The following is a 24,995-nucleotide window of genomic DNA, read 5'->3' as shown; positions in this document are numbered from 1 at the left end:
CAAAAGGTGCACCGGGGGCCTTTGAATAATATACAAAAACAACAAGGTAGTCGTACACGGAAAGATCATCTCGAAATGCCGCGATAAACGCGACGTAAAAACTTTAGTGCTTCTCGTCTTGGAGGCTGGCTGACCCGGCCCGCCCCGGCCCGTCCGAATCATATCATTCGCGATAATAAAACTTTAATCGACCCATTAACCACGAAAGTTATAGAGCTATCGTGTTCGTTCGTTGAAGGACAATATAAAATTATTTCGAAGATTATTACAATAGAACTTCGATTGTCCGAATTCAAAGTTAATAGTTAATTTCTTTTTATTTTCAATAAATTATTAATGCTACGATATAATATGATAGATCGAGGTTTAATCGAGGGGTCCTTCTATAAGTATTCGTCGTTATTCCTTGAAATAATCAAACATCTAAGTAACAAAGAACGAGGAAAATCCAGTTCGGTTAATCGAGATTCTACGGTGTCTTATTTAGAACATAATACAAAAGAAAGGTCGATCGTTAATTTATATTCGATTCAATTGCCGATTTATCGTCCGCGGAGCAAGGTGTGAGATACTTGTATAATGGCGGATTCATTTTCTCGGCCGACGACTTTTAATCGCGTCATAAAGCCAAGCTAACGCGACATAATGTCGTTCGCGGAACACATGGAAAAGTAATAATTAAATGTTATCGTAGATTTTACGATCGAAGAATTTCCTCGCGAACAATGGGGGAGAGAAACGGGCGACAGTATTTGAAAGCGTCGACTGGTCTCGGCAATGTCGAGAGGATCGCATTATGCTGTTTGTTAACATCACGGATATAAACGAATAGCTGTATCATCGCCGTGACGTCCACGGTTATTCTTGGCAACGCCGGCATTGTAGAAGAATCTCTCCAACTGCCGGAAGATGTGTTGTAGTTGTAACACTCGCTACTAGGACCGCGGCGAAGGGACACTTCGAAGCCTGAAGGGCGATAAAATCGTCCGGCTAACTGTGAGTTAGCATCAACGACCCGTCTAAAAGCTTTATGAACGTAATTAAGTCCGTAGACGCTGCTCGCGTCACGCCCGGCAATTTAATCCAGTTATTTTTATCTTTTCGTTCGTTAATCACCTTTCCTCCGTACCGTTAAAAGCAACCCTGGAAAATAAGAAGACGTTACATCTCGTCTTACGTAACTTGTAATATGTACGGCGACGCGACGCACGTGAAACGCGGTAAAAACAAGATTTTATATCTGAAAAACTCGTTTGTTTATTTTATACGGTTTACATATATAAATTGGTTTATTCTTTTTTTTAGTCTTTCCTGATGCAATGCTTGCAATTCACCGAGATCTTAAAAAATTTTCTAAACACAGTTGTTCCAGCTGATAATATAGTAGTGCACAAAAATTAGGTGGCATTTGTAGACAACACTCTTCGTGCATTTTTTAAAAAATTATTAATAAATTTGCAGAATTATGCTTTTAAAACGTTTTATAAAATTATATTTTATAGGCTTTATTTATCACATAAGTACACTGAGATTTTAAGTAGTATACGAACTTTATCGTGGGGACAGATTGCACACGTTTCAATTATTATTATTATTATTATTGACCTAGACTTGATATTATAGGATCCGACGTAATTATCAGATGATATTGAAGTGACATCAGTAAGTAATATTGGGAATGTTAATAAGTAACATTAGCTAAATGACGAGTAGTTTCGTATATTCAACAAAATGTTTCTCTTGATATTACGTATGAAATTAGTTTATACTTTCTTCACTAGAGGTAGAGTATTCGTATGATGCAGAACGCACGCACGTCGGGACCAAGTGACATAACTGTCCCTACAGTCATCGATGATTCATACGGTTTGGTCACTCGATCCGAAAGACACTGGTTTCCATTCATGAGGTCCGTTAAGTTTTCCGAATCTGCTGTCGGCCTTTTCAATGGGGCTTTTCAATTGATTCTCCTCGCGAGTGAGGCTTTAATGTACGTCGTGCTATAATGTATTATTCAGACGGCTTTATGTCTCGATTTCTTCTCGAAGAAATTCTCTAGCTTCGGGCAAGGAGAGACATTTTTATGGCCGATAAAGATTTCACGGGTTTATTCCTGGAGCCTTTCTAATTGATCTCTTGTTCCAGTTTTTCTGGTCTCTGCATACGTCGAACATTCCAAGTGAATTGTTGCTCAGCAGTAGACACCAGCTTTCAAGATTAGATTGTGCGCTTTAATTGTCTGTGTGCGTATGTGTGATTAAATTAATTATCTTCTACGCTCCATCGATTGATCCTGAAAAATACGAGCTCGCACGAACATCGACAGTCCACCGACGATTTTTAGGACCATTAGGTACACCTTCGCTACTATAATTCGTTTCGTTATTAATTTTGATCGCCGAAGTATCTTATCGAACGCCACTATTTCCTCGATTATTATGCTACAAACGATCACTCCAAACGACAACTGCTATAAAATTAATTTCGCTATAAAGACAATTATGATTTCGTGGACGCCACAGATGCGCGGCGGCGGCAATTAATCGCAAAATATTTAGAATCACCTGAATCGAATTTGATTAAACATGATCCCACGCGACTGGTAATATAATCTCAGAGATCACTCTCTCAAAAGTAAATACGTTTGCTAAAAAAACAGCTGTCCGAAAAAGCATCAGGAACACGTGCTTCGAACTTGTTCAAAAGAATCCCGCCAAATCGTGCACGCTGATAATATAATAATAATAAATAATAAATGATGCTAAAAAAATAATTTAATACGGAATAGTTCATGTTTTTACATTTTTGTTATAGAATTATTTACCTAGAACTGATCGCAGCAATTGACACGCAGTAACTAGAAAAGGCTCAGTAACTTCCTAACACGTTAATTAATTTTTTTCATCTTCTTAAGGGCATAGTAACTCGCTCGAAAACTCTTACGTATATCCTGTTAAGTATTTCGTGTTGTTTACATATTTCACTTATGAAAAAGTTCGTAATCGTATAAAAGACACCGACATATAATTACAATGTTTTAAGAAGTGCGATATAGGTGAAAAAAAACTGTTCAACTTGTTGAAAAATTCGCACACAATAAGGCCAGAGTCACACGGGCGTCAGACAAATCGATGTCTTTCCTTCTTTTGCTAACGGAAATCAAGGAAAATATGTCCTCGTTTTTAACTGGAAAAACAAGAAAAGATGATCGATGTCCGCTTTTTCGATACTCGTGCGACTCCGACCTAATGATGCACCCTAGATTGCACTAGATGTAACGTTGTTTGGCGAACAGCGACGCGATTCCCAGAAAAACGGTGCATAACGACCTAATCGATATTCCACGATCTGGCGATAAACGAGCGGCGGATTTATCGCGGGAACAGATCCGATGATCGGATCGATTAGATATTTCGCGCGGTACGCATCACGACCGGCAACGAGCATTTCCCGACAAAAGAAACGGGCGTCTCCGCGTAGCAACGCGCGCGATATTAATATCAGCGTTTATGTCGTTCATCGGTAGAATTCGCGCGCGACCGCATAATTCGCACTCGTCATTCAGACGGAGTACATCCTCATTAAGCCGATCAGACAGTTTGCATGGCATTACCTATGGTCTATACTCTATAGAGTTTGTGCTCTATTGTGCTCTATAGGAAGGTTCGCGGGGCGCGGAGCGTAGCGAGAGCAGCAGAGGAGGGTCCTCTTTAGCGTCCACCTCTTGAATGGTCAATCAGGGAACGGCTCAGCTTCCGCGAAACAATAAACGCCGAAAATAAATTATACATACGATGGAATTGCGCGCCGTATCTGGAGCGGGAAGCCTGCCGACCAGTTCCAGCGGAACAGTTAGCTTCTGTTCAATCGATGGAACCAGGGCTAGGGAACCGCGACCATGTCGTCGTTCCAACCGAAACCACAATTTTTTTCGAGACATCGTTCGATCAAACTGCCACATCTTCTTGTCGGAGCAATTGAAAAATTCGCAAAAAAATTGTTCCGCTGCGAAATACCAGCTTGGCGAGCGAGCTCGAAGATGCCTTAACTTCTTATATTGTCCAATTAAGGTTCAAACTGTTCCGTCTGGTTGGGTGGCACGTCGCGTCAGTCATATATATATAGACTGCGGATTTTATATGAGAATACAGCAAAGACATTTAAACAGTTCGATAATATTATTGTATTAATCCTTTGTGACGTACTTCGACGATTTTGACTCGTGATCGTAGTTTCTAATAACGACCTGTTATGTATGAATGTTATTCCGTTTCGTTTAAGTCGAGATAAAATTCTGTTCTATTGTCATTAATAGATTGTCATTAATAATATTTAAACGCTGAAGTATATGTAGGCATACTGTAAATATCATTTTTTGTTTCGCTCATATGAAATTATTACGATCGAAAAACAAATCGTTGTAATTGTGAAGATAATGGTATACTGCAAGGGGTTAATGTAAAATTATTAAAATTACTACCTCCAACAATTGATGAAGACAATTTTTATTTTATGTAAAGACACAGTCCACAGTCTAATCATACGTGAAGAACACATTTCTTTTTTTTAATAAACTTGACGACCAATTTCGTTTAGAATCTATTAAGCAAGACTTGTCGTTAAACTCTGCGAGGCGTACGAGAGTGGAAAAATTATGCGACGGTGTAGGTGTGTGTGTGCGATATGTGCAAGCAAGGTCGCTCGAAGACACCTCAACATCCTTTATCGCTAAAGTGTCATTTCTATCTAGTTGGTATTAGGAAATTCGTTGGCTTAACTCTGTTAAAAAATACTATTTTCATGGACTGCGAAATTGTCGCGGGAAGATCTTTCGCAAAAAAGCGTTTCTTGAAATAGCGTTGATGTGTTGGAGTTCGTCGCCGGAAAGTTGAGTTTCCCAAAAGAATTTCGAAAGACATCGTATTCGCAATTATTTTACAACGTGCTAATGAAAATCGGGGCACAGAGAATTGTAACGCGTTCCGTGTTAATGCTACCCGAAAGTTTACGCAAAATTTCTGCATCTTCCTTAAAACGTGTATGAAGGAATTTTGTAACTACGTACTGTAATTGAACGAATACTATTAGTACTAGTATAGAAACTATCCAACTTAAGAATACTGCAAAAGGATGAAAGAACGAACAGTCGTAAGTAGATCTGCGGATTTTATGCATTTATGATAAAAATGTGTACAGTCGAATACAAAACTGAAATGACATTAGAAGAATTCAAGAATAATGTTACATTATTTTCAATTGATTACGATTGTTAAAAGAAGAAAAACGTTTTTATGGAACTTACATTACTTACAATTCACTTACACAATTTTTATCTCCAATGCAGAAAAGAATCTTCGCACCGAAGAAGCATTGCAATTGTATAATTCAGAAAGCCAGCGCAACAAAATTACGATTAAAGAGTAAAAAGTCGGTAGAAATTTCCAGGATCGAGCTCGAATTTTCCGTTGGAATTGTTTTCTCGTTCATTTCACGACGGTCTGTTTGAGGACTGATCGCGAGTTGTTCAGCACGCTCACGATTTTCGAGTATCCGTCGTACGGTTCTGGTAGGTATGTAGAGGAGTTCGTTAACCGACAGATGCGCGAGACCTATGCGAAGCGACTGTGCATAAGCGGTCATCCTTCCACACGTAGAATATTATCATCGTCCGATTTATAACAGGATTGAACACAAATACGGCCTCTCGACCCATCAAGCTCTGCCCGACGAGGAAGCCAACACCCTTTGCGCGCTGCATCGGTGACTTAATCAATAGAGACAAGGAATACGGTCCGCGGGCAGTGTTTACCGTTCGGTGGAAATACAGGGAACAGCGAACGCGGCTCTCTCTCTCTCTCTCTCTCTCTCTCTCTCTCTCTCTCTCTCTCTCTCTCTCTCTCTCTCTCTCTCTCTCTCTCTCTCTCTCTCTCCGTAGGAACGAGGAAGCAATAGATTCTTAAATAATCAAATCGATTTCACTTGTTACAATTAATCTCATTTGAGTGGCGTCCGTGTCGTTACCACGTAACACCGGCAACCAAAATAATCAATTTTATAGGCACAATTATTTGGATCTCCGCTCGCGTGAAAAAAACGGTTCGATGCTTTAAATAGCTCAAGGAAGAAGGAAACGTAACAACCTTATCATCGACTGACTTGTGCAGCGTTGTTCGAAATGGTCAACGCATAAAATTACTTGTTAGCGGTTATCACACCGATACTTACATACGGTAAATTCTCTCCAACTGTCCTTCAGCTGTAAACAGAAACGGAGAATTTGGAAAGAGGAAATACGATTATTCGTGTCTCGAGGCTCGTGTTTTATAGATGTTGACAATCGGCTGCTATTAAAACAAGCCGCGAGGCTCGAATAATCGTGCCCTCTCTTTCCAAATTGTCAATTTCTGTTTACAAGCTGAGGGACAATTGGAGAGAATTTACTGTGTATGTATATTGTTTCTCTTATTTTCAAATAAACGGACTGCGGATTGACATGGATGCAAAATGAAAATTGTTTGCATTAACACTAGAGCCCAAAACGTGACAAATGTAGATTGTTTTATAACAATGCCAATACCGGAGTTATTTAACCTTCGCATGACTTATATTATAATATATACCTCAATATAAGGAAGTATACCTAAAAATTTCTCTTAGAAATAGTTTTGTAATATCAGGAACTGTAAAAGAAAAAATCAGAAATCGTTCGAAAGTCGTGAAATTATGAAATTGTTTTTCTCATTTGATATTCGATCTACCGAACCTTCCTATAAATTGCATAAAAGTACACAGTCCAGAGATAAACGCACGGTAGAAAAGCTTTCGAGTTTCTCTCGATAGTGGAGTTGTTTCGATCCAGGAGCATCGTACACGCTGAGGATGCATATGGATCAATGTTTCGCGAGCCGGAAGAGTTTCGTCGTGATTCGAAGCAGAAAGATGGTGGATAACCTTTCCGTTAAACAAGCTTCCTAATAGCTTATGGTAACGAATTTACTTGGCTTCGGATAAACTGACCAACACGACCCGTATTATAGCATCCGTGACGCGTATGCAACTTACATACGACTCCGGTTTGATCGAGCTTCAGTTGTATTCCCCGCGAGCTGTTACGCAAATCGTGCTTTCTTTCAATACCCATTGTCAGCGAAATTGAACGCTATTATTTACGTTTACTCTTAACTCGACCTAACTGCTTCGTGCCCGATGTCGAAACGTCTTGGTAAGCTTAACCAATGACGTCATTTGTTATCTATACAATTCTTATAATTTTTCCAAATTGCAAAATCAACATTTCGTTTATTTAGACATAATTCTTCGCATCGCTCTTGCAATCGTTTCAATATATTTGGCAAACAATTCGCGAACTAATTTTGTAACCGAAGTAAATTTTAAAGAGTCGCTTAAACAACGAAATCGTGTTCGAACAGCCATCAGACCTGACCAATTCGTCCGTGCATTTCGAGCGCATCGTACATGCTCGCGTGCGAACGCGGTTCCGCGCCGCGCCGCGCCGCGCCGGCATAATTAGCGCCACAAATAAAGAAGTTTTTACGACGAGTGAGTCGCGGTTACGTAAGCTCTACTGTTCTCCATCGATTAACGGTCAAACCATGGAGTAACCTTCAGCCATCGCCATCGCCATTTTGGTTCCGCGCGTGACGCGACTCGCGACTCCTGACGAAGGTACGCGGATTCGTCATCTCCATGGTTAGGAGTTGATTGTTTTGGAATAATTGCGCAGCTGCGGTTCTCCGAGACCGGCGGTACGTGCCGTCGTTCTTACGGGAAAGTGAAAAATATGGGAAACACGAGTAAACACCGACACCTCGATAACTCCAAACCCATCCGTTGCGTCGACGCGTCAGAATCCAATGAACCAGGCTTGAAATCCACGATATTTCAATGACACCGTTGTCAGTGTAACGCGAACGCATTTGCATAATCGTTATGCAGAACCTTCGCATTTTTATCTGCCAGTCTTTTTATCGCGCCGCGTGGTTTCTACGAGAATCGTGCCAACTTTTTGTCGCGAGCTTGGGAACGCCAGTCGATTCAACTTGATACCAGATCTAATTCGAATAATAACACGCATCAAATTAGAACATCTTGTTTGTAGACAACATTTACTATAACGATTGCTGTTACACCTCGCAGATCCTAAAAAAAGGCATACTTAATAGATAACAAAATGACTCAACGTGTTATGCAGTTTCTGTTCGTAAAAACGTACCGAATAAACGAATCAACTCAACGACAAGATAGACAAACGAAAATAAGGGTATAAGTATAATAAATTCGACAATACGGTGTATCGAGAAATACGGTGGCGGACATACGTACAGTTAACATAATGAAATATTATTGATTCCATATAAATAGAATGGACAAATAAACGAATGTCATCTATATTTTTCGCAAGATTAGAACGCATATTAACACTATGCCGTTCGCAGATCTTAAATATGATTCTTTTGTTTGACGCCGGTATAATAGATTGGAAATTTTAGATTTTAAAAAAAATTTCGAAGATGGCGGTAATATAAATTCCTAAAATTAAGATACGTCATCCAAGAATTTTCGTACTTAATTCTTAGTTAAATAAGCACAATGTTATAGTTAGTTTGCTGCCTTTTAACACCCAAGAAATATAGTTCAAATGTTATTTCAGTTTTTTAAAATGGCACCAAAGTGGTACCACCGGCATACAACAGACAGTTTTTGCATGGCACCGGCGTGATGCCACCGGACGGCATAGTGTTAATAAGCAACGAAACAGTTTTTCTTAATTTACAATAATTGTAAAGTTTTTTATGTTTTTATATTTAAGTGTTACATTTCTCGCGGACACATATTTACGTACACATCAGAAATATCCATATTTTTGTATAATTTCTTTGTCTCAAAATTATAATACATTAATATTTCATATGTAAACCTTCGTTTTTAATGACTGCAGCACATCTTCGCAGCATAGATTCGATATATCTTCTACGCCTGTTATCCGGTATCGAATTTCATGCTTCTTCTACACAAGTGCACAACTGTCAGAATTCTTAATTACACGAATACTATTGCCATCTATAAAAATGTTTTCACAACTTTTGCAGAGTGCTTTGGACCATTGTCTGTTTGGTAGATCCAGTTTCCTGGATCAGCAAATGGAAGCAATATAATATCTTGCACAATATCTAAGTACACGTATCTCTGTCCATAATTCCCTTTATTCGATTAATTTAATCAAATTCGATCCATTTGATTCGGATGGTAAAGTGTACGTGAGACGTCGCAAAGGCGAAGAATTTCGTAAGAACTGTATAAAACCGAGTGTAAAAGTTGGAGGTGGATGATGAGTTCTCTCGTGTGGAGTTCTATGATAGTAAACGCGCTGCGACCAGTAAAACTACTCCATTATCGATACGGATAACCGAGGTTTGGCTACGCGCGAAGACCGTGGCGCACCGTCAACGAAAACGCGCGCCGACGGACAGCCTCTGTTATTAAAGTCCCTGGCGATTGTTTATCCTTTCTGGCAGCGCGTAATCACTCGAATCGCGGACGACGCTTTTCCCATCGAGTTTGACCCCCGAGCACCCGGGAGCCGGAGCGGGAACGTTGTGTCTCATGCACTCGTGTCTCGTGTCCATTGTCCATGTCAGTCGAGCTTCGGCTGCCGCAGCGTGTGGATAGGGAACGCAACGCGAGTTTCGTCGAGCGCGTCCATAGCCGGCCATCGTTATTTATAAATCCCGTGGCCGCCTGTTCGCGTCTACCTTTTTCCATCGAGCCGAAACTACGGCGCGTGATTCAGTGCTGCCGGCAACGATATCGGGTCTCTCTCCCTCTCTCTCTCTCTCTCTCTCTCTCTCTCTCTCTCTCCTTCTCTCCTTCTCTCTTCTTTCCGTGAATTAAGAAGCATTCCGTTCCACGAGGGTCGTTACTCAACCATGTCACCTCGCCAAGGTAAAGAGCCTGTGTTACCACCTTGTGACTTCACCCGGCGCGCGGCGATTATGTGCGCGGTGGGTGCTGCGTGGTTCGCCGCGCGGATGTAACATGTAACAGGTATCCATTTCCGTGAGTCGGATCGTTTTAATCGGGGATGGTCATGCTCCATCGATTTTAACGTATCGCTGCCCCGATCTTCCAAGCTCCGTCGTAATAGTTCCGAATCCGAGTCGTTCCTGCTGAAAATTCGGAGAGTTCGATGCTGTGGATGTTCCTGGATATTTCGTGTATACACCCGACCGTTCTCCTCTCGTTTCCGTCGGCATCACGGCTGGCTAGACGAGGTTTTCTGGTGAAAATTCAAGGAAATCAGCGTTGCCGCGAGTTTGTGGAACGTGTCGTACGTTCGCAGGGAGATTTTACACATCCGACGTTGAATGGAATTTCGTTATTCTTGCGGATAAATAGTATTGTGGACTGATAAGGAAGTGAAACGATGTTAGGGTTTGTTGAAGTTTCTGGTCGTTCGAGCTACAGCCGCTTCGGAAGACAATTGTTTACTTCCGCGTCTCTTCGATTGCTGCTCGTTCTGAAAAAGTGAAACGTTTTTGTCGAACAAGATTGTTCCGATACGGTGTAATTAAGACATTGCGTTGCAGCATTGACGACGCGCATGTGAAATCTGTGACTGTTTTTAAGCGTTTAGTGCAACCTCCGAGGCCTCCGAGTGAAAATGTCTACCGAGTCATGTTCGAATCCATTGTCCGGGAGAGTCAAAGGGTTTCATTGTTCCAACGGACAATGTCTCCGCAAAGTTATACTTTTACTACATGCGAGCAGGAAGCGAAGCTTGCAATTTTCATTCATAAAAATGCGGCGAAACTCGATCCGTGAAAACACCGCGTCGCGCAGCAAAAACCAAACTACAAAATGAAAGTCTCTCATTAAAGAAATGCAAATAACAAACAGCATGTACATATAAAAATGTATTTACGTTGAATATGAACGTTGATAATTAACGCATTACACAGATATTGTTACCTTTTTAAAAATTTACTTTCATAAATTTTGTTATACAACTGAAAGGAAAACCCCTATGAAATCCGAAAAATCCCCGTTATGTACTTGTTATCAAAATCTTATTGTTAGTTTTGAGAGAGAGAGAAAATAGTATATATTTTCTAAAAAGTGAAATTTCGGGGTAACTTCATTGATTTTCTCGCTGCTAGGCGTGCAAGCAAAGTTTGATCTGTGACCCGCACAAAACGTGTTAACCCGTTCGATTCTCGCAGCATTTATATAAAATCACTGCACTGGGAAACGGCCCCGTCGAGAGACGATCGTAACGTCTAATGTACAGCAGCACCTCGGACTCATTCCAACCTCCAACTGTACATTTCGCGTTCGGGGCCGTAAAGTCGAGATGCACGAAAAATTAATAGATCATTAACTCTTCTAGATTAAGTATGAAATTAGACGCGGGTGTCTTCATTGTCTAATCGTCTCATTAATTTAACGATCCATTAAGTTTTTAGCGAGCTAACCTTGACGGTCGGCGTCGAGCACCCCGTGCACGAAACTCGGTCGTTCAACCACTCCGATCGTTCGCCCGATTCGCCTAACCGGCGGCGTCGCGTTATTTATTTATTATCTCCCGGCATTCAGTCTCTGTCTTTAATAATCGACTAGACGACCTGCTAGCCAAGGGACCGCGAGTTCTCCCTCGGTGAAGTACACACATTGAGTCCTAACGCGATAATTATTACGCGGCCATGTTAATGGATAATGGTAGTTGCCGTTGCCAGCATCGAAGCGGACCTCGCGATTAAATCTGATAGCGCGAAGGCATCGCGCGCGCTCGCATTAATTAGCCGCATAATTAGTATCTCTTCTAAAACAAAGCTAAACGACCGCGAGCTATTACGCCGACGCGACGCGACGCGGCGGCATTTTAAATGCCGTACGCGCGCAGCCATGGTCGCCGGTACCCGGTACGCATTTCTTTCGCCGTTGAACTATAGTAAACCACTAACATGCTTCCCGACCGTTCGGAATTAACTGTACCCCCCGAGGAAACTGACTTCATCCATTTTCCATGTTATTTTTCTCGCTCGCGCTCCCTCCGCCTGACCAGAACCTGATTGCGAGTTAGAATCGGGTCTGAGGGACTGCACTATCATTACCGCCGCAGACGGTTTTAGAAAATGCGAATTTCATTGTAATTACCGAGGCTGGGTATTATTTAAAACATTCCTTATAATTACTCGCGCGCACCAACGTCGACAAGTTTCATGATTCAAGGCTCGAGTCCTTCCGGCACGTTTTTCTTTTCATCTTTCCTTTCCCTGCTTCTTTTTCTCGGTCGGTCATGCATTTGCGAAAACCTCCGGCTTCTTCCATTTTAAGGACGGAAAAGAAACGACTCGGGATGTTTAATTATAGGAAAATTACAGCCGCATTGATCTTCTCCTCCTACTACCACTACTACTACCGCTATTGCGACTACTACATCTTCGTCTTCGCCCTCTTCGCCGAGGAAACTTTCATTTGCCGAGCTTTGTCCCTGTGTTCCATTGAACGCCGGTATTATCCTTTCATCTCCTCAATCTTCTTCTGAGTACGTTCGAATCTAATCCAGCCGAGTTTATCACAACAGAGCTACGTCCACTCTTTGCTCGACAATTTTTCAGCGATTCATTGGCTTGAAACGCTTAAAACTTGCGCAACGATCTCTAAACTATCCGTTTGTGCTCTTAGCAGATCAGTGCTGCTAATTACAGTTATTTAAGTTCATTGGCTTCGACAGTTCTTTGCTCGTCAATTTCGCGATGGGACTTGGCGGCAGCGGAGTCATCTGGGCTCGACATGTATAAGTCTTTGCTATTATTTCTTTTATTTTTAAGCACTGCTTAAATCTTTTGACGAATGAGCATACATTATTTATCGTTCTTCATTATAATTTTGACATGCGATGTTCATACGTGGTGAACATCATGTGTCAAATAAACCTGTTGTTAAATATTATAAATCGTCTTGTTTGCATGGTCGTAGTCGATCACAGTTGGGCCAAAATTACCCGGTAATCCTTAGTTCGAGGGTTTAACCTTTCGACTACGAAAGACGTATATATGTATATGCCCTCTACATATTATGGACTGCAATACCTTCGCTGTTGCACCAACTTGTCATTATTTTAAGCACGTTAATTTAAATTTGTTATTTATTATCAATACCGAATTTCTTTCTTTACGATTATCTTCATGCGATAGCCAGTCACAACGACTGATTTATCTATTTCGCTTTTTTTTGTATTGGTGGTTTTATACGAAAGTACGCCGTAGTCAAAGAGTTAATTGGCACGCTTGAATCTTACGCAACGCTTATTAAAATTGTTGCGGAGCTAACGCACCTTCGGAAACGGCGACTTAAACTGTTAGATCGTGCTCTTGCCAGATTAGTGCAATTATTTACAGTTACTTAAGTTTGTTGGCCTAGCCGCTTATCTTCGTGTTCATCGATTCGCGGAGCGAACTCCTCCCTGAGGTCGTCTTGACCATACCTTCAAGGTCGTCGACATTCTTTCGAATCTCTTTTTTGTTCTTTTTACTTTTGAAAACTTTCACAATCAATCTCATTACTTTTTATCGACACCAATAATGTAAACGTTGTATAGAAATTCCGGGATTTATGGATTGAAACAGCTGCTTAGATTCGATACCCTTACGATTCGGAGCGCAATTGCTGGTATCGTTTGGAGTTATTCAAATTATTTGCAAAATAGCGTATGCTTCTCGAGGCCATCTTCGCTATAATCTCAAGGTCGTCGGCATTCTCTACGATTCTTACCACTTTCATAAACTTTCAAGATCGATTCGAACAGAAACTTTTACATACGGGAGGACATGCATGTGCACGGAAATTAACATGTCGACTGCCATGTTGGTAATACACGACGGACATTATTTCGCAATATCGGATCAGAAACGAATCGACGACGTATTCGAGCAAATTCAATTTTATTAAGATTATTGTTCGTAAGACGTGTGATAGTTAAAGAAGCAATCGCTTCAATCGATTTTAAACTCTTTACGAAAATTCTGAACGTAATCTACGAAAATATCGATGAAATTAACTCCAGCTAAACGGAAATCCAATTCGATCTTTCTGCTGTCGATTTATGACAATTACGTACTAATCTGTACGCGCGATGAATACATTATTTCTCGTGTGAGAACTCAGTTAACTAGACTGTAAAAGCAATCTAATCGATGGTTGTTATCGAAATTGTCTTCGAAGTAGTAAGAGTTCACGAAGTTGTAAAATGTAGCAATTGACACATATTTATCGTTCTCTAATCGCAGGAAATCTAATCGCTCTTTGCACTAAACCTATCGCCGCCGGTCAAACGACCGGTTTCACATTTATTATTTCACAACTACTGAAGTCATCAAGCTGTGGTTCCATTAAAAATTGTTGTATATATTTCTTTGCTCGTGCAAGCACTATTATAAAAATTGTGAAAAAAATTTCAATAAATTCTTGTAATTCTTATGAGGCAACACTTGTTAGTCGCTTTTAGATCTTGGTAGGTTTAGTGTTAAAAGAAAACGGAAAACCAACGTCCGCTTTGAAATGTCGCAGGAAAATGTTACGGATCGAGTTTGAAACAGCTGGTATGCAAACGATTGCTCGAGTTGCCGAAGATAGATCGAAAACAACCACTGTCAGGATCCGATAGCGGACTGGAAACGCGTGTGGGCCCATTTATTTCATGTCCGAAGATGTCAAAAGTTTCGCCGTGGACGCGACAGACGTCGATAAAACCAGGAAACGGGGAGAGAAGAGCGGCGCGTTAATTTCTGTTTCATTCTAATCGTACGTTATTACGCGTGCAGATATTTGATACACGATACCTGCGCGTTACGGACACGGACACGGACACGGCACGGACACACTCCAGTGCGCGGACGCACGGACGCGCACATGCTCTCGCGCCGGGATTTTTCTTTTTCCTTTTTAAATGCATCCGACTCGCGCGCGGGCAGTTCCGCGCGAAAGCGTGCTCTGGATTAATCAAGATCCGTGGAATCTGGGAAATCGTTAGTTCAGGTAGCACTCGACCAGATCGGTCGCTGGTACCCTCTGCCGAGTTCGTGGGCTTCGACCAGAATGAAGGCACTAGATAATGGATAAACGAGAGTTAGGGTCACGTAATTGCCCGCTAAAACTTCCATTAATTGTCCAATCTGTGTTCATCACGGCGCAGATCATTTCGCTGTTCTAATTGAATACTGAGACATTTTAAAAAGTACGCGATTTGGAGATATTCTACTGTTTCATACTAAACTGTATTATCTAGATAATGCGATACTGACATATCTTTAAATGTATAAGGCAAAAGCATTTTTAAAAAAATATCAATATTTATATAGATTTTTCTTTTATTTATTTTCTTTTATTTTTTCCAATATACATTGGTACAAAATTTAGTAAAAATAATATTTCATTATTGCAGAGAGCATATGTTTACGTCTTTCGTACATATTGGTAGATTCACGTGGGCGTATTTATATTATACGCCCTTTCGTAGCCAAAGAGTTGAACATCGATAATGGAAGAATAGAATTTCATTCGAAGTGAAAAGAATAGCGTAGATATTTAACACGTTCACTGCTGCCGTCACGCCACCGCATATACGACATTCACGATCTTGTAGTTTGCATACAAATAGACGAATGAATATTACACGATGCTATTTCAAGTTATAACGCACAGCATAATATGCAGAGAGTCCGCGACGTTACTTTGATAAATCGTTTTAATATTTCGTAACAGAGATACATTAAAAATGTATTATTCAGACAACGGAGATAGGGAACGAAACAAATGATAACGAACATGTTAATAAAACGTGTTCAAATAATTAAAATGTCTGCTGAACGAACTGCAAGACACAGCAATTCGATAAAACGTAATTTTGTCTCTTAATGATATTATCAAATCGACGGTAATGTGAAAATACATATTCTCGAATACTTCTAAAAAAATGTCTTTGCGCTTCTGTACTTTATCTATTACTTTTATCATAAATACGTAAGAACCGCAGTTTAATTTATGTCAAGCCGTTAAATATAAATTTACAGCGTCAGCTTTGCTTAATGTGTTTCTCATCGATTATATTTGTCGTCGGACGTGGTTACCCTGATATTTTTCGTTCGTTTCATTTTCTCTGCGAGATTATACGATCATCGTTTTGTCGTTCGGTACATTGGCTCGATTAGACCCCATGCAGGAAGATTGAAAACTTTGATTGTCGCTATCCTTTGGTTTTAATCAATCTCCTATCTCGAACCCCAGATTAACCTTGGCTTTCCTCAGCTATGATCTAATTCATTCACCGCTAGCATAATGTCCCTCTATGCTCCTGCATCGGGGATCTGACCCTTGCCAGCCGGGCGCCGACAATAATTAATTGTATCTAGATGACGTAACTATTCGCGTAACCATTTTTATCAAGCTTGTGGGAACATTTCCGCTAGAGTTAAGAATAGCAGTACCGGGTAAAAAAATAAGGAAGATCGCGTTATTCAAAATTTCGCCCGATTCGTATCAGTGTAGAAAGTGTAAAAATGCTCGCGCATTCCACGAACGTGAAGTGCTCGATATCTCTTATTCAATCGTTACCTAATTACCCATGCTTCGTTCTATAACAATAAGTGGCCAATAAAGCGACGAAACAGGTATCAATCGTAGAAAAATCGAATTGAAATCATCGCACCTTCCACTGAATCGCACTGAAGAGAATTTCACAGTCACGATTTCCACGAATCTCACGATTTCTCCTCTAAAAACATAGCAAAGGATGTCAATCTTTGAGTGTTACTTTTAAATTTCGCGCCGTTTAAGTTTGTTGCACTAGATTGCCATATATTATTTGACATTTGACGAGTAGAAACATTGCGGTGAACAAAAATGGAGAGATACTCGATTCAACAATGCCTGTTTATTATTAAAAATTATTACAATTTTGATGAAAGTTGTGCAGAAATTGGAAGAAAATATCGTTCAGAATGTGGAAGAGAAAACTGTTCATCGGGCATGCAAATCCAAAGAATAATTCAAAAATTTGAAGAAAGTCGTCCACTTGCAGATACGGTTAGTAAACAAAACATCATCGTAATGTTCGTCCTGAAGTACGCAAAGGGAAACTGACGCAACTTGGATCGGCGAAAAGCGCGTAAACAAATGATTTCTTGTTGACGGACTCGTCGCTGTCACCGACTCTCGTCGGTCTTTTCGTGACAGCGGCACGTTCGGTTTCGGGGCAATATTCCTGGCGAGTTTTTTTGAAACATAACTCTCTCTCTCTCTCTCTCTCTCTCTCTCTCTCTCTCTCTCTCTCTCTCGCACGAGCGTTTTGTCGCCGAGAAAACCGGACTCGTCCCGGGTGAAAATGAAATCTCGGCGACGACGTCGACGACACACGATGCTCTAACTCGGCGGTTTAGCGGCGAGAGACGAGAGAGGAGCAGAGAGAGGCGCGGTTTGAAAGAGGGGGTTGAAATTTGTCGGAACCTTTACGCTCCGAATATTTCAAACCCTTTTCCGCGTCACTCTGCTCGCTAGTCTCATCCATTTCCCAAGCTTTTGTTAGGACTGCCCGAGCTATCTGTGCCCGGCAACTCACTTAATGCTTCCCTCGAAACCAAGAACTGAAAGCCGAGAAGCGATTCGTGCTAAGAAACGAGAAATAAAAACCTCGGACAACTGCCGTAGCCCATCCGCTCGTTCACCTTTTTAATTATCATCGTGCCCGAAATCGAGAATTTCAAGGGATGATTTTGCGGGAACAAAATTAGCGGAGCATCTGGAATTATTTTTCACGACGAAGAAATGGCTTTTGAACTTTCTTCTTCCCGAATTTCGAAGTACTTTACGGTATCTTATTCGAATACCTATCTAGACATTCCCAAAATAAATGAACTGTTACGTTCATTTTACGTCGATTCAGAATACAGTAAATTCTCTCCAATTGCCACTCAGCTTGTAAAGAGAACTGGGCAATTTGGGAAGAAGAGATACGATTATTCGAGCTTCGCGGCTTGTTTTCATAGTCGTTTATTGTCAACAACTATAAACAGGAGCCGCGAGGCTCGAATAATCGTATCCCTTCTTCCCAAATTATCCATTTTTGTTTACAAGCCGAGGGACAATTGGAGAGAATTTACTGTATCTCTGGTATTTTCTATGCAGAATATTCTGCTTTCTTTGAATTCAGTAAGAAATATCGAGCATTCCATTTGAAAACAAAGCTATTTCTCATTCCGCATACCTACATTTTCATCGTTGTAAAAGCAAAGTAACAAATCAAATTACAGTGCTGACTGCGCGTCTCGAAATTATGCAACTTTCGTTTGAAACGTCTCTTTGCGCAGTGAATAATTTCGGATTTATTCGAAGTCGTCGCGTTGCTAGAATCGTCTAGTATAATATGTAGGATGGTTCCTGTCCTAATCGTATTATGATTCTTCGATCGAATCCTGATCTCGTTTGTGCGTCAAATTCGAAGCACACAATCGGATTGTTTCACCGTCTGTGTGTAAGCATCCCGGTCGACTATTAGGTCCGTGAACTTGCGAGTTCTCAAATATCTGACGATGATGTTCAAGTGTTCAAATGTACACATTTCGTCGTTGATAAGATTGAGACAACACTTTTGTTTTGTAGTTAATTTTTAGAATCAATTGCATTTATATCGCACACGAACATGAGTGTAATAAAATAAATCCAGGACAAACTTCACTGCAAACACACGAATATCTTTCGGTTAGGCAAAAGTCGGCGAGATTTTCTTTTTGTATATTATTATGGACGTATTCAACAATCATTTGTATGCAAGGACGCCGCGTTGTCTCGTGTTTCTCATCTTTTAAATGAAACCGAAAGCTGATCAATGTGATTTTTCTACGTAAAATCGTAACTGCTAAAGCTCGGCACACTCTTATGCCGAATCAGGAAAGTCATACTTACGTTCTTTTCTGATTATTTAATCAAAGAAGTACCATTTCCAGTAAACAGAACTCATTCACAGTATACAGATTCGAGACAGACTCAATAAATCATCATTATCTTTTACATCGTTTGAACCCAGTAAAAATTCATATAGAATTATGACTTTTCGATGTTGTAATCGGTTGTTTTCATTAACTTCTCTGATTTCTTATATTTTGAACTATTAAGTAACGATATCGCAACTCGTAGAGCCAATGTCTGTTAGTTTGAAAAGTCCCATTCTCTTGTATTTTGTCCGCGGATCAGGCGTCTTGCACACTGTGAGACGTGACCTGTCTCAACACAATCTCGAGCAAACCGTTCACTGTGCATCCTAGCGAATTAACAGGCTTCTCATTCTCGTCCAAGGCCAGTGGAAGAAGCTTGGCCTAATTGCGCCGCCGTGTCTCATGTTTTTCAACTCTCAAACTTTGAAAGCACGTTTTTAACGAGCGTTCCTTTCTTCAGTGATATTATTTTCGCTACGGTCGGCGTCCCATTTCGACGATTCGAAAAAACCATCGGCACTGGATGCCTTATTTTTACAATGGCCACGACAATGCTCCGTTGCACGTTGCAGCGAGTATTTCTAGCGGAAAGTCGGCCAAAAAATTATGCGGGTGAACGTTCGAACACATTTAATTCCGTAATTGGAGAATCTCCGAGCCTTCTCGCCGTTACCCACGGGTAGTCGCCGATGCAGACAACAATAAACAATTATTAGATAAAAATCGACGACGTAACGGAGCCCGTATCTTATCAAGGCGAAGATAAGGCGTCGGCACAAAGTGAATTTTGCTTCTCGGAGAGAAATAATTCCGTGGAATACCGATCTAATTGTTTCGCTTTTGCCTTCTGTTCAATTACATTTTTTTTTATTTCTCAAAATCATGTTTATTTCGTGAAACTAATCACAGATCTTTGATTTCATTGTGACGAAAAATAACACGATAAAAAGTATCCAACAATGGTTATTCTTTTCCATGTAACTGTTTAACTTATGTTCTTAATTTAGACGAACTTTAAACTATGAACCATGTCTATAAAAATGAAAGAAAACAGTTATAATTTAATATTTTGTTATCGGGTTTGTACCTAGATTCAATAGGAACTAGTCACTTAATGCACTAACAATTACTTGTATAAGTGATATAAAAAATGGTCAGTCAAAAATTCGATTACTCGATCACTCGATCGCACAGCTCTCGTCGTTGAACGAAATACCCGAAACCGAAGAGAGATCGTCCGTAATTTTGAATTTCTCTCAGCCTGGAGCGATCCTCTTCAAGCCTTTCTATTTTCCAGAGACATTTCGCCGATGATATTTCTACGGCTTGTTTTATTTTCAAGAAAGGAATTTGAGCACCTACGCAGAATCGATAACGAAGATGCGCGAACGCGCATTACAATGGAAAACGGGAAAATGGGAAGCTATATCCGAGAGAGTGGCGCCATTCGTATCCACCGGACCTGCATTTGAATCTCGGTTTCCTGTTTCTCTGTTTCCTCGTTTTTCGTAAACGCTACTTCCGCGTTTGTGGACACTGCCATATTTCCTGGCGCCGTGTTCCGCCGGTTTCAATTCGAACGGGATTATCAGACGTCCGAAACGAGGCCTACGCTTTCTTCGTCGGAGTTTGAAAAATTGGCGGTCTGCCCGGAACCATTCACTCGCCGCGCTCCGATCCCGCCGCGAAGCAACAGCCTCAACTAAAAATACGAGCGAAGATGGAAACTAACGAGCCGCTATCGACTATCGTTCTGGCTACTCGAGTTTTTTCGAACGTGACTCGCGACAATGCTCTTTCGATAGTCCTCTGCACGCTCTCTCTCTATTCGAAGTTACATCAAATATTTTAAAATACATAAATAATATATGAGCCGTTTATTTTTGAAAGTGGCATAAGTCACTTTGTTTTTAAGTCGATATATTTAAGTGTTTGCGTTTCAACACGTTTAAAAATATGGATGCTAACTTTCGAGAAGATTTACTTGTATTTGTTATCTCAGGATACTGATATTTTTCTCAGTATAAATAATTTCGTATAAACATTAAAAAAATCACCACTTATCACATTACGGTAAAGTGACTTATGCCACTTTCAAAATAAACGGCTCATATATAAATAATAATAATAATAATATATATAAATAGTTTAGTTCAGATAATAGAACAATTACTTTTTGCTACTTTCGGAATAAATACATAGAACGATACCGTAGCGTCCTTGGGTTAAGCGTGTAGGCTTAAAACGAAACCTACCACTGCTGGTCAAATGACCGCGGTTTCACATTTATTATTTCATAATTATTGAAGTCATAAAGCTGCTTCCACTAAAAATTGTTGAATATATTTCTTTATTGCGACACACGCTGTGTGCCGTCAAAATTTTAATTAACAAAATGTTCGCCTTAATAGGAATAGAATACGCGGAAACACTGTCGTTTAATCCCTTGCCGTACAATTATCTTCACAGTTACAATGATTAGAACTTTTCTTGATTGCGATCATTTCATAGAAGAAGAACATAATTTATATTTATCGTGTTCGGACATTTACTCGAACGATTAAATATTGATGATGAGAGAACGGAATTTGATTCCGTCTTAAATGAACGGAATAACATTTATAATCGACAGGCTATTGTTAGAAATCTTCGTCGCGAGAAGCACTCATCAAAGTACAGCAAAGGGTTAAAGTCATTTCCGATAAGTATCGTCACACGTTCGTTGCCTGTATGCGTGTAAAATATTCAAACAATTTAGCGAACGTTCGTTAAAAATCACCGGGGCATTATTCTATGTCCTACGACTTTACATAGAAGCTTGCATAAAACTAGCTATTTTCATGTAGACAACGATCCTTTCAAAATTCAGGATTAAATCTGTATCGTTTGTAAAACTATGCTTAAGTATAGTGTCGCATGCGAATGGCGAATTTCTTTCCATAGGCAACGTGTTTGCGTAACATAGAATTCGAATATCGTAGGTTCGGATAATCGCGTTTTTGTTATTATGCACAAAGAGTGATATGCTGAATTTCTAATTGGATACCGGAGAAGCAAAATGTACGATTTCTCTGGACTGTTTTGTATTATTAAATCGGATTTATTAAGTCGTTTTGTATTATAAAAGAAATGGGAGAACGTGCTGTGAAACGAAATAATTTGCATAAATTGTCGGAGGGCAAAGTTTAACATAGTGTACGCGTGGAAAATGAGTTTTTAATTGCTTCATCAACCGAGAGAAGATTCGTTTTCCCTCTTTATTCAAAACCCGATATAGCCGGAGCATGCTATTACAGAGGTATCGGGCATACATTAAGGAACGTAATGATAATTTTAGCCTTGCGTCGCCGACAGATCGTCGTTACGATATTTCACTGTCGGATGCACGCGGTATTGTAAACTATGAAATTATACGTAACCGTCGTTAGAGCTTTTGCCTGCTTAATCGCGTATGCATACCGCGTCCAATGCATACATACTCTTATCCGAAAGTTTTACATGCAATTTAATAGTTCGACGCACTCGTACGTTGAGCGACGATGAGCAGTCTTGAGCAATTCAATCGAATCACAAGACAATTACCTGAAACTCTTCTGATGTTTACTTACTGCCAATTATACAGGGTGGTCTACATAATTGTTTCAGGTCGTAACTCCGTTATTAATACATTTACGAAAAAATTCCAAAGGAGAAAGATAATTGGCTCGGAGGGCGCTACATCTGTAGGCTCTCAGATTCTTTATTATTTATTAACACGTTGAATGCCACGGGGGTCACCGGTGACCGGCACTTTTAACTTGACGATGACGCCATGGGGGCCACCGGTGACCGGCGCGCCTAAATTGATAGAAATATATATAATTTCAAACAAATATCAATATCTAAAATTTTGTATTATCACCATCGTCGATTCAAACAGTGACCCCTGTCGCAATTCACATGTCAAACATGATTATACACTGTAACTTATCTATTGTAGATAATATTTCAACATTATATGTATCACGTAAAAGAAAATTCATCGTGGCGCCACGGACAATTTCTGTAAAACCAGCGTGGCATTCAACGTGTTAATAGTAAAAGAAAAAAATCAGGGACCAGTCATTTGTGTTAAACTAGTGTTAAACTCTTTTCTGTAGGGTTTCAAATAATTTTGTTAAATTCGTCGTGATCGTTAATCGAATCGGTACACGATTGTTCCATCATCCGAATAATTAACTATAATTACTATCGCCATTGGAAGACGACAAATTGGCGAAAACTAACATCGGATCGCTTAATTATATTTATCCGGGCCAACCACTGTGTCCCGATAGCCACGATCACGATGTCCCTTTCCGCGATGTTTGCCAGTCTGTTGACCTGGAACTTGTTCGTTCGGAACAAGACACCATCGGTCCCGGGTGCAGACGATTTCTCGAAAAACGCGGTTTACGAATCTGTTGAACCGGGCAGCTATTGAAAACGTGAACTGCTCTACGTGTTGCTACAGAAAGAGCCTCATTTCTCGTCCTACACAATCATGCAGTCGAGGTACATACTTTGAAGACTCTCGTACCCTAAAGAGCTACTCCGAAGAACCAGTTAAGAATGTCGTGCGCTATACATGGTGTCCCGTACAATTCAACCATGCTCTGCCTACAGAACGCCGAGAAAACAACGTCACGTTGCACAGAGAATCATCTTAGAAAATTAGAACGCTAATTGCAAAAACTGTTGAACGATTCCCAAATCAAACTACAGCTGGTCCCTGTGCCATGATTCATGGCAATATCAAATTACGATAGGAATACCATTTTATATTTAAGTTCTTCTTTCTTTTTCCCTTTTTTAGTTTTAAGTTTTTGTATTTCATCCGTCCATGCGTGACTGCTACCATATTATTACTCTCTCTTTCTCAGTGTAACCAAAGGGTTTCATCCTGTTGATAAATAATGTTCTTATCATTTATTGTTACCTCGTCGATGTTAAATTCATCGCAAATTATTTCAAGCTGATTTTGAATTTGTCGAGGCACTTTTTTAAATTTTACAATTTTTTTTCCAATTCTTCTAAATTGCTCTGTGAAAATATAAATTGCTAATTTACAATCCAAAGATTGCCGTTTTAAAGCGTCATCTTTTAAATAAATGTTTACATTTTCATGTTCGTTGATATTTAATCAATTATGAAAAAATGCACAGAACGAAAATACTGCAGGTGGCAAACGGTAATTCTAATTGGCAGTAAAGTTTTAAACTGAAAGAAAGAAAAAGAACGAGACAGAGAAATGTCGGAATTAGTGTCTTCTTCGTGTCGAATTGTCGGTTGAGCGAAATAGGTGAAAGGTGACTTCCTGCTGGTCTCAAAGGACGAGCACATGACGCATGCTTGATAGAAAAGGAATTCGATCCACGCAAAGTCCTTACTTCTTCCTCGGCGACGCGATGGCGAGGTCGCTTTTAAGGCCATCCATTTCCTCGGCTGTCGTATTCTCAGTATTGTTCGCGGTTCTATGTTGTATCTCGCGACACGAGTTCCCGTTTCGAGTCTTCTGATCTCGAGAAATCATTCGTGTCTTGGCTAACAACCTCTTTAAGTAGTTTGCGTTCTTTTCTCATTGCGCCGCGCCGCGCCGCGATGATGCTGACATTATTCGGATTCAAATTCGCGTTCTCAGCCTTCTCGTTGCTCGGCCATTGTTGTTTGCTACGTTCCTTATATGCACCTGGAGAAATATTGAGATATTAAAATATCTATATTTATACGGATCTTTTTTTTATTTCATTCATTTTATTTTATTTTCTTCGATACACATTAGTACGAAATTCTGTGAAAATAACATTTCGTTATTTTCAAAAATCAAATTATTGTTGGAATAATGAAACTTTGATTGCCTTTTTCCTTAATCTTCATTACTTAGAAATATCTCAGTATTGAGTTAGAGCAGCGATGTGTTGGGAACGTAAGAAATGTTAAGTATTCGAATTATAGTCGGCAAAGAAAAAA

General features: G+C 40.1%; 1 protein-coding gene across 6 annotated transcripts in view; it reads left to right on the top strand.

Moving 5' to 3' along the window:
* Positions 1–24,995, top strand: part of Synd (protein kinase C and casein kinase substrate in neurons protein Synd) — a 62,733-nt gene that overhangs the window by 22,231 nt on the left and 15,507 nt on the right. Inside the window, exon 1 of one of the 6 annotated variants that reach the window (XM_076522850.1) lies at positions 9,659–9,963. The exons of the other annotated variants lie outside the window; for them this stretch is intronic. The gene's annotated coding sequence lies outside the window, so the exon portion shown is untranslated. Of the gene's footprint in view, positions 1–9,658; positions 9,964–24,995 lie in introns of those variants that run through there. 6 annotated transcript variants of the gene reach the window in all.

This window comes from Megalopta genalis, chromosome 6, assembly GCF_051020955.1.
Source record: "Megalopta genalis isolate 19385.01 chromosome 6, iyMegGena1_principal, whole genome shotgun sequence".
Classification (NCBI taxonomy): domain Eukaryota; kingdom Metazoa; phylum Arthropoda; class Insecta; order Hymenoptera; family Halictidae; genus Megalopta; species Megalopta genalis.
Note: the sequence above shows the minus strand (reverse complement) of the source record. Positions and strands in the feature narration are given on the sequence as shown.